The following is a 12,229-nucleotide window of genomic DNA, read 5'->3' as shown; positions in this document are numbered from 1 at the left end:
ACCTAAAATGACCACATTTTTGCAACTTATTTTTCAAACCTACTTTTCTAACATTAATACTAACCTAATAACAACTATATTAACAATTACAATCATACTAACAAGTGTTTTCTAAGATAATACTAACAATCATATTAACAATAACCATAATTTTTCTAACAATCATCTAATTTTTAACTATAATAATATAACATTTTAAACAATAATTCTAACTACAAATGTTTTCCTAAAAATCAATTAATTTCTAAAAATCATATCATTCCTAACTATAATAACATAATCTTTCTAACAATCATATTCTACAAAGTTTTTACAATCAAACAAACAAACATATATTTCCTAACTATAATACTATAACATTTCTATAACTAATATTTTCTAACACTTGTTTTTTAACATATATTTCCTAACATATATTTTCTATAACAAACATATATTTTATAACATTAAACTATAACATTTCTATAACTAATATTTTCTAACATTTTTTTTCAACATATATTTTCTAACAAACATATATAACATTTATTTTCTATAACTAATAATTTCTATAACAAACAAATATTTGATAACATTATTATATATTAAAATAAAAACAACAATTTAAAAGGTAAATGAGTGTTACCTCGTCTGAAAACTGGTTCACCGGAAAAATGAGTAGAACAAAAACCGGACAAACTAGGTCGCCGGAAAAAAATTAGATCGCCGGAAAACTGGTTCGCCGGATTTCGCCAAAACCGGTTCGCCGTATATCACCGGAAAAAACGTTCCCCGCAAAACTGGTTGGCCGGATAACTTATTCGCCGGAAAAAAGTCGCCTCTAAAACCGCGTCTAAAAATGGAGTCCGGGACGCTAGAAAACGTGGGACAAACAAATAGAATTGTTGATAACGAGGATGAGGGAATAGATGGCCGGATTTTGTAAATAAAAAGGATAATATGGAGAAGAAAGAAAAATATGGAGGAAGAAAGGCCGGAGTTCTTACGGATAAGGAAGAATAATATGGAGGAAAAAGGAGAGAGTGCGCGTTTAAAACGATGTATCTGCAGTGGGGGGCCCACTATTTGCAGCGACGTCGCCGCTAATAGTGGGGTCCACTGCACGTGAATCGGTTGCTTTTAATGGTGCAGTCTGACTGAGGGACCCACTATTTGCGGCGACGTCGCCGATAATAGTGGGTGGTGGGGGACCCCTTTTTGGCCTGGTCGGGTTACGCGCTTCGTAAATAAAACTACACTTACAAGAATAATAGCTCAAGACTTACGGCCCTTTTCCCCTCCCCATTTAATATTCATTTCACTCAAGTAAATTTCTTATAAAGTTAATGGTCCCCTCCACATTTCACTATCAAATACATACAAACAAAACACTTTACAAACAAACAAAACCCTCTCTCTCCTCCATCCTTTAGACTTCCGGCCAGCCACCCCACTGCCGTCGCCGGACCGCCGCCACCCGTCACCGGAAAATCGACCAACCATCTCAAAGCCATCTATAACACCATCTCTACCCTTTTAACTCAAAACCTATCACTTTACTCTTATCATTTGCAAGTATATTCAAGACCCACCAAAAATACCATTTTCTTCAAGCATATCTTAATCATCTTCTTTGTTGTTGTTTAGTTAATTGGGTGTTTAACTTTTGGTTTTAAACACTCAAATCTTGGTAAGGATGAACACACTATGTTTTTATATTGTCTTCCTCTTGCAAAAATTTTCATTTTAAATATATTATGGGTTATCACCACCCAAAAATAATTTATAAAAAAATATTTCTAGTAGAGGTTTTATTATAAGTACATGATTGATGATGTTAATGAATTGTACAATAGTCATATTACTTATTTTCTTACTTATATGTATACGTATATATAGTTGTCCATTTATTTGTTTGTATGATCATAAAAATGTGGGATATAAAGGAATGCTAAATGAAAGTTTCTTCCTTTCTAAACTGACTCCTTCGAGTCAACCATGGGTAAAATAGATGTGTATAAAAAAAATCAGATTTTGTCTACTATATATATATATACTAGGTTTGTTACCCACGCGATGCGCAGTTGTTGAAAAAATCATTTAGTAAAAGTTTGATACAAACATTTTAAATTGCAATTCGTTATATATATATATATATATTTTAACAGCAAGTTAGTTGTTAGCAGTTAGCTGTTTTTCTAATTACATAAAAAAAAAAGTGAAATAAAGATAAAATATCTGATGTATTGATCGATCTAGTAACATTTATATGAGAAAATAAAGTTAACACTTACATAATAGGAGAAACAACAATTTGGTTAAAGAAAGGATGTCAGAATTATTTTTATGGATGATTAAATCAAAAACTTAATAGAAAAAAAAAAGACAACAAAGTATTATTTCATACTAATTAATGAACCGTTGAAGACTATAAATCTTAATGCGTGGGCTTAAAATCCTCAACATAGAGTAACATAAAAAAACTTGTATTCATAATGAAAAAAAATACATAAAATATGAAAAAAATATATAATCACAATTTTGTATTAATGGTTGTAATCAAAATTATTCTAAAACAAAAGAGGACATCAAGTTAATAAAAAACACATAAAAAGCAAAATATCAAAACACAAAGAATAAAAAGTAATGAACATGTTTGGTATTTATACATGTAAAAAATTTTTTTAAATAGATATATAGATAAATATTTTGTGAATAAATAAGAGTAACTCTTTTTAAAATAATGGAGACTTAAAAGTTCAAGTTTTGAAAAGATTGATGTTGTCGAGATTTCCTACTTTTAGGAATAATATTAAGAAGATTATGGAATCATATTTTCATTTTAATCTCTTATAAAATGCTTATTAATTTTAATAAATTTTATATATTTTTGTATAAAGTAAGATAAATATTGTTTAAAAAGTTATGGAGATGCCACATAGGATGAATCCTACATGCCAATTTTTTTAGAATAGTTTTAAGTTTGAAGAATGCTTTAAAAGACTTGTTTAACTACTCTTTTAATATTTATATAGATATATAGATAGATAGATATTTTATTCACTCATGACATATGCATAAGGATGGAAATGGAATGTCATATAAAGATTCCTCCTGATAGTTTTGGTTAGTATTTTTTTTTAAAATCAAAGAGTTGCTAGAAAAATAATAATAAGGTAAGAATCTTGCTCCATGTTGTACTCTTCATATCCTACTACATTGAAGTAAATGGAAACTTTTTAAAGTGAAATTATTTTATTACGGTTACATCTAGGTCATATTTGTACATAAATATAATATATCTATACTCCTATATAAAGATTATTATCCCTTCCATTTTTAGAAATAGTTACTCAAATATCACAGGGGAATTTATCAAATTGCCCCTTAATAAAAACCCAATATAGAAAGTGTTTTATAAATTACCAACTTTGCCCTTAATTAATTAATTTACACCATAAACCCTTATTTTAATACTTAACACTTTAAACCCTTATCTTCTAAAACTTTTCACTATCACAATTACATCAACCTACACCACTTGACACCGCCACCACTACCAACAGTACCATCACCGCCACACTAGACCGTCTTCTACACCACCGCCGCCGCATTGCGCGGGTACCATGCTCGTATGTATTATCTATTTTGAGGTGATATGCAAAGAGGATTGAAACAAATGACATAATGAGTCTTTTGTTTAAAAGCGCGTTATATTTTTGGTTGGGTATCTCAATGGGTTTTGTACAACTTTTTATGCATTCTGACAGAAAGGAGAGTAGAATCAGAAAGTTTACTCATATCACTCTTTTGGAAAACAATGATTTATTAAATTCGTATATTAAATACTTGGGTGATATATGAACCACTAGTTCATTAAATTACTTTTCTTTTGGAAATCTAAACTTTTTAGGTATTTGTTATCTAGTTATACATGTACGTAAATATTTTTAATAACAAAATTATTATTCTATTACAACTTTTGAAATCTGATTTTTGGAATATTAATGTTTGTATATATATATATATATATGTATCACAACAATACACTAATGCATTGGAGATATATCCGGCAACAAACCACTCGTTCGGTTCCACATGCATTAGAATGCTTACTTATGGATATGTATATGTGTGTACAAATGATTAACTCCTAAAAAATCTTATTTTATAAAGTTGTACAAGTTTAATTTTTCATCACTTTTTTTTATGTGCAATTTCTAATAAAAGTGTTTTTATTATTATTATTTTTATTATTAATATTATTAATTTACTAAACCCAACAAAGTGTCATAAAAAAAAACTAGATTTATTTGTGTATCTATTTGTTTATTTTATTTACATCCTTTTAGTTAACTTTATTTTATTGTTATTTTATTGAAAAAAGAATATTTATTCTAATAATTTTAATAAAATATAAGAGACATTCACTAGCAAAAATATTTATATATTTATATACTTATGATTTAATACACTTATGATTTACAAAGTATAATATTTGGGTGGTGAAAACTTTTAAAATATAAATAATATTTACCTAGTTATTTATTTAAGTATGATCACTTAAGCACTATAATAAAGGAGCTATACATATTTTTCATGCACTAGGTTGATATCACTTGGAGATTATTTACATCACTACTTTCTCGTACCCACTACTAAGGTGAGTCTTCATAGCCCCACTTTGTTTTATATATTTTTGGGGTGAGATACATGCTCTATGTTTTACGTGTGAACGCAAGTACTTAAATCTAGTATACAATATTTGTCTAAGTTATATTGCTCATCTATAAGCGCTCCTAATCGTGAAACGTTAGTTATGGTTTTAAGTGTGAGTATGTTGGATAGTACTATTTGGATTGACACCCCCGTCCGGGTTGGTAGCGCCAACTTGACCCGTGGTGGTCGAACGGATGCATGCATACTTGTAAACTATTAAGTATTCTGAGCAAGGTACTTGTTGAGGCAAACTATATTAACTTGTCGAGCTTCGTTTCATGAGCTTAGTACAAAATTGTATACATTATTTCTATAGCATTGTTGTAGGACAATGGCTACTTAAATCTTGTGGTTCACGGAAACGATTTATTATTAAACCTGTGAAGCTCACCAACTTTATGTTGACAAGTTTTAGCATGTATTCTCAGGTAATTAGATGCTTTGCTTTGGACTACTTGATGACGTAGGAAATCTGATGGCCTTGCCCTACTACCTTGACTTTAGGAATGACTCGTCGATTTGCTAAAGTCTTTATCTTTAATTATGTCTTTTAAATAAATGTCTAATATTTTACATGTAACACCCCAAATATTTTAAGGTAAAAGAAATTAACCCATTTTTATAGTTTTGACATTAAATTAATTTCCTAGTATTTTATTTTTGGATATGGGGTTAATTTAGTTGGAACTTTAACGGATAGCGGGTAAAATACCCACCAATTTGAGAAGTGGGTCGTGGCACCCATAGGAAGTGCCAGACACTTATTTGTTTATGAATCATAATTCCACTTCTATTCTTTTTCCTCCCATGCATTCCTTCTCATTTTCTTTTAAAATCAAAGAATAATTCATCCAAGTAAAAGATAAAAATCATCCATAATAATCATCATCATCAATTAATCTTCATTCAAGAATTCAAAAGTTAGGGTTTGTGGGTTTTGCGGTGGTGGCTGAAAATTGAGAGAAAAAGAGGAAGGAATTGTGAATTGAAAACCCTAATCTATTGTCTTTCATTATTGAGGTATTGATTTCCCCTAGTTTAGCTTTCATATTTCTTTTGAAATTAGGGTTCATGGAGTGACCCAATTTTGGGAATTTTTGGTAGAATATGAATTATGGTTAATTTTTCCAAATTCCTTAGTTAACCTAGTTGTCATTGAGCAATGTGATGTGTTTGATTATAAAATTTATAAGTTCATGTGAAAATCTTAGTTAATGAGAAAAGGTGAATTTTTACTAGTTATCGAAATGTGGATGAAAATGGTAGGTTGAACTACCCAATGTTGTTGTTAAAGGTGAAAGTAGCTCAATGACAAATGGGTTGGGTTTTGGATTTAGAAAAGGCTAGTGATTGGGAATGGCTAGGTTAAACTAGTCAAGTTTTGAATGTAAGCCTATGCATTTTATGATATGATTATAGGTTGAAGCTTGCTTGTGCTTATTCGTTTTAGCATTGTTGTCCTTTTTGCGGAGGAGGTGAGTATATTTGCATACCTTTATGTTTATGTTGGATCAATTGACCACATCATGTTAAAGCCTTTTGTCCATGGTGGTTTTGACCATTTCATGTTGAAGTTTGTAAATCCATGTGTGGTAATTGATGTGGCATAAGTCCATGTGGGGCATTGTGATTATGAGGCCTAAGAACCTCCGGGGCCTAAGAATCCCGATAGTTGATATGATATGAGGCCTAAGAACCTCCGGGGCCTAAGAATCCTGATAGATATGATTGTTTAGCTTATATGGATCCATATATGTGTTGTTAGTGTACAAGGTGAATATGTAAATGTGACATGACGATGCCATAGGTTACATGTAACAGTCCTTGTACTTTGCCCTCCTTCGTATCCGTAAATGTATGCAAGTATATTCACTAAGCCTTTGCTTATATTTTTAGTTGTTTACCCTTTTATAGGTAGTTCCGGAAGAAGGAACTAGTGTGTTGATTTGAAAGAGTTGACTAGAGCTCGAAGTGACTTTGCAAGATTTGAAGGTATTAGGTCATTCTTAGAGGAATGACAAACTTTTGGTTAGAGGCCTAGAAATCCCTCTCTACTTTGGCTCATGGTACAAATTTGGTTGTTTATGGTCATGTTTTGGTACATTTGTTTATGGATATGCTTGGTCAATTGCTTTTCGAATTCTGGTCGTTGTTGGATTAGTTGTATTGTGGTATGTTTTAACAAGTTTGTAAATGTGTTTGTGATTAGTATTACTAGTTGTTAATATGTGGAAATGAATTTTTGGGTCGAAATGGGTTTGTGCAGAAGTTTGTGGAGTATTAGTCTGTTGTAGACTAGTTTGTGGAGTATTAGTCTGTTGTAGACTAGTTTGTGGAGTATTAGTCTGTTGTAAACTAGTTTGTGAAATATTAGTCTGTTGTAGACTAGTTTATGGAGTATTAGTCTGTTGTAGACTAGTTTGTGGAGTATTAGTCTATTGTAGACTAGTTTGTGGAGTATTAGTCTGTGTGTAAAAAAAATATCATTTCCAACTTTTCCGTTTTAATTGGTTTTCGAGTCTTGTTCGTTCCATTACAACAATCTACTCTTTCAAGTATTGTATTTGAATTTGGAAAACAACGTTACTTTTAATAAATTTCTAAAACGACAACGTTTAGTAGTCATTCATTTAATCTTGTGTTATGATATTATTGAAGTCACACCCATGTGCTAGCCCCTATTTTCGAGGGTGTGACACTAAGTCTATGCAGAATTAGTCTTTTGTACGTTGGAATTCTTGTAGTTCATGTCTTGATTTTCAGCTTTTGTTTGTTAGTAGTTAGTGGGTCACTTAGTGGGTTAGTGTTTCCTATTTCTTAGCTAGTTTTCAGGTTACTTTTGCTTATATATTTGCCTTTGTAATTTCAGTTTTAACTAATAAGAAACATTGAGTGAAATCCATCGTGTGAGTGTGTGATTTATATATTAATTCTGATTCAACAAATACCATATCAAATGAGGTTGGGGGTGTGACATACGACTTAGGAACTGGTCTAATAACAACCAACACATCACAAACAATTATTACCAGGCGGGTTGCATCAAATAGTTAGAATCAGTTCTACCTATTTTTATAATTTATTTGAATGTTGAAAATATTAATCTTCGTATTATATTACTAGTCTTGTACCTGCGCGATGCAACGGGGCATAGAAAAAAAAACGATTGTTAAGTACCGGTACCGTGTTATTACATGAATGTATGATTCGGCTGAAAGTGCAAACGGACGTTGTTGTTTTAGAGTGAGCGTTTTTTATGCTGATTGATTATTAAATTCGGTAACGCATGTGTGTTTTTTTGGTATACTATGTGAGCAACTTCAGGTCAGGGAAGGGACATGCGTAAGGGTTTTTTTTTAAGGGTATTCTTGGAATTTCAGGGATAAAATGTTTGATGGTAGTATGAATTAAAAGGGTAAAATAGAGATTTTAAAGGTAGAGTGTTAAATTTTGGGGGGTGTAGTTTGTTTATATAGATAGTATAGATGTTTTTATATTGTATTTAGGAAAAATGATCTGTCTAGCAGACTTTACTTAAGCTTAGGTACTTTTACTTTAAAAAAAGTTACAAACTAAACCTTTAAATTTGATAAACATACATAGCCCCCCCCCCCCCCCCCCCCTGAATTTTACATAATCCCCTGAATTTGATAAACATGCATGTTTTACCTAACCTTTCTCATAATATTTATTGACGTATTATTTGAGGGGCCCAAAGTATTATATTGGTCCTAAACATTGTTCATATTCCCGAAGACGGCATTGCATGTACGACACATCAGAGGTCCTGTAATAATCTTTGATATAACAGAAGTAACCTCTCTATCATAGGGATAGTTAGTAGTAATGTTTTTTACAACTAAATCTCTCCCACACACTTTTGAAGACATTATTGAGACCTATAACGATGAATGACGACATTGAGTGTTACTTTTTACAACATGCATATTTAAATTACCTTTCTTGATAATTCGGTTAAGTTTTAAAGGTTTGTATGTTGTAATAAAGACAATTATATCACATACATTTTATCAATGTCGTGGAATTAAGTCTCGTAGATGACTTGTAAATATTATTTGAATATGTGTGAATGTGTAGTTAATTTGCTTTAAAAAATAAAACCCGATTGACTTGATTAGTAACAACTAGTGAATCCTCAACTTCTTGGCTAATGTGCTACGTACGTTGCTAGGCTAAAGGTCTGCAAACAAAGTATGATCGTAACTATTAGTCTATTACGAATGACACGTCATCGATTCAATCACATACGTATTAGCAAGGATAAACAATACGCAAGTTGAGAATTAGAGCCATGCACTAATTACTTTATTGAATTATTGGGGATTTGGGGGTACATGCAAATACTTAAAACATCTAATGTATTGAATTTAACATCTTAATAAAGGACAAACATCTCATACTCATTCTGACCCATCAATTGATGAATGTTTCCAAGGGTCGTCCAAATCCTCTAAAGGAGCAATAACTACAAAAAGTGATTCGTTTGTAAATAGGATGGAGATTCCCTCAAGTTGAAAACAACTTGAGAGGTCAAGTTAGAGTGAATAATGCCCTTTGAATTATTATCAAGGGCTAAGATTCAAAGATGATTATTGAATCTTGGCCCTTGATTTTAATCAAAGAGTCAAGAATTTCTTAACTTGACTCAAGTTAGGAGCTTAACTTGAAGGAATCCCACTCCAAATAGATATTAGCAAATTGTAACTTCTTTCGTAAAAATTAATGACAAGATTAATTAGCAGAGTCGTGCTCGTGTCCAACCCATATAAGTGTCATGTCATAAAAAAATAAAACTATAAAGATGTAAATAACACGAAATCTTTGTTGTAAATAGGCGGAACCACACTTTAAACAGGGATAGCCTGGATTACGGGTCCGTTAAGTTGATGTAATGTAAATTTTTTTTAATAAATGATGTATTATTTATTTGTGTTACGAGTCAAAAGAATATGAGATATATATCAGCCAGTCAATCTAACTAACTCGAAACTTTTAAGAGATTTTTCTAACAATAAAACTTATAAAAACGTACTTGTACAGCTGAATGAAATATGAAAACTAATAAAAAGCTAAAAAACTCTTAAAAATTGGAAAAAAAAATTACACCAAATATTTAAAATTAGCTAAATATAGTAACAATTCGATCGTTTCGTTACTTTATACCGATACAAGTTAAGTAAGAAAATGATTTACGCTACGGGTCACTTTGTCTCTTGGTTTTGCCACTTGTATTATGCATTAATGCATATGAAGTATATGCCCGACATATAGGTAATGCATATGAACTATATGTCCTACATATACGTAAGTTGATAAAAGATGCATTGCATGCTTCTCATGCTTTGTAAATTGTTTGCTTATGACAAATATCTATAGTTAAATTCTTTGTTAATCAGTTTATTTATATTATATTGCTGTATCACTTTTTAAAAAACTCATTGCCAATTTAGCATTGTTTTCTCGTGCTGGTAGTAGTTTGTATCTGAATTCGTATATATGATTGAGTTATATATTAGTTTGTTAACATTATGTTCGTTTCTATAGTTAGACGAATATACGAGTAATTTATATTTCTGGGGCATTCAACGTTTTATAAACAGTTCTTGAAAAATAACTCTATTCTTTGGAAAATAACTCTAATGATATATATATAGATCCACCCTTACCTAGAAAAGGAAAATACGTGACAATATTAAGACATTTATGAATGGTTCATATTGATAATGAGGTTTAAACTAAAGTCTTGATGACATGGGGCCTAATATAACCGTCCAATATCCATCCAACTGTACTCTTGATTTTGAATTTTCAAGAAAATAAAGTATGACTTGTATATGAGTTGGATGTATATCATTAAAATCAATTTTAATTCTACTAACATCAAGCTGATGTTTAGAATGACAACCGTGTCATGTTCAAATTCCTATATTCTAAGTTGGCATGTCCACAATTTAGAGATCTTAAGCCAAGTTAAAGCAAGGCCATTTTGTTAATTGTGTAGAAAATATAAACTCTTAAGGTCTTGATCCTTTTAATAAACTTGTTACTCATACCCATCATTCATTCATTCATATATGACCTGTAGCAAATCAATATGTACAACATATATTAATTGTAGATTTGAGAGTCATAAAATTTTGGTTAATACAAAATTCCGGTGTATTTCAATGACTAGATATCAACATGAATTGTGTTATCACTCACGTTCTGTATGGATGTGCGAGTTTAACTTTCAGGTGTACCTTGGATGTCACAACTGGGGTTCTAATCATTAACGTCTAATATTTGTTGTTTTAAAAAAAAGGAATTGTGTAACGATTTTAGTATATAATAATAGTTCGAGCCTACACTGTATGTGGATATTACAAATTTTGTACTAGGATAAAACACATAACATGAGGATTCTCTAAAGTTGTTTTCAACTTTACTAAGCATCTTGATCTTTGGATTGAAATCAAATGTCAAGATTCAAAAATCATCTTTAAATCTTGACACTTGATTTAATTCAATAGTAAGGATTAACAACTTTACCAATAAAGTTATATAGGCGTTTCCAATTTCAGGTTTGGATTGTTAAATCTAGTGTCATATATGTTAAGGCATCTTAATCCTTGAAAACATTTGGTGGACGCCACATCATCAAAAAAGAGTAGGACATGTGGACCGTCCAATCCACCTAAGGGGCGGCGAGCAAAGACAATAGAACTTTAGGCTTTGGCCGGTCGACGTATGCAAAAAGCATGTATTACTTGCTACATTATTGAGTTTGTGATCATATTATTCTCAATTTGGCCAATCCAAGTGACATCCTATTTCTTTTTGCCAAATTTCATTGTTTGTAACACAATGTGTAGATTACAACGTTGGGGTAATAGACTTTTTTATTTTTTATTTTTTTAATTAGTAAATGTTAGTGTTATTGTTTTAGTGAAAAAAATGAGTTATGCCAATCAAAAATGGTTCTTGGGGCATTATATTTTTCATGTTCATAATTTATTTATATTCTTTTTGTTTTATATTATTTTTTTATGATAAGAATATTAAGGATAAAAGATGGGCACAACAAATGATAGGAAAAGAATATAAAAGCCAAATAATCTTTAACATTATTATTGATTTATTATTAAAATATGCAAACGTTGTATTGTATTGAAAAAGAGAGAAAAAAGGCAACTAAAATTCCAATCCAACTAAATTTCATGACTCAGAAAAAGAATCTGCCACCTCTTAAGACGAATATCAAATACAATTATTAACCAGCTATTTCTGTATACTACTTTAAGTTTAAATGTAAGACACTAAATATAAATGACACTGATATTCTTTAAATTCATTTCAATACACCTTAAAAATCAGGTACGTCCGCTTGATAATGGCTCATATCTATGCAGAAGCCATATCAGAAAAAAAAAAAAAAAAAATTAAAGGGGGCAAATTAAAAAGTCCATGAAAAATAACACTCTAAAAGGGGCAAAATTTTAGTAAAAGCCTATAGGAAAATTTTAAAAAA

This window comes from Erigeron canadensis, chromosome 2, assembly GCF_010389155.1.
Source record: "Erigeron canadensis isolate Cc75 chromosome 2, C_canadensis_v1, whole genome shotgun sequence".
Classification (NCBI taxonomy): Eukaryota; Viridiplantae; Streptophyta; class Magnoliopsida; order Asterales; family Asteraceae; genus Erigeron; species Erigeron canadensis.
This window is presented reverse-complemented; position numbering follows the sequence as displayed.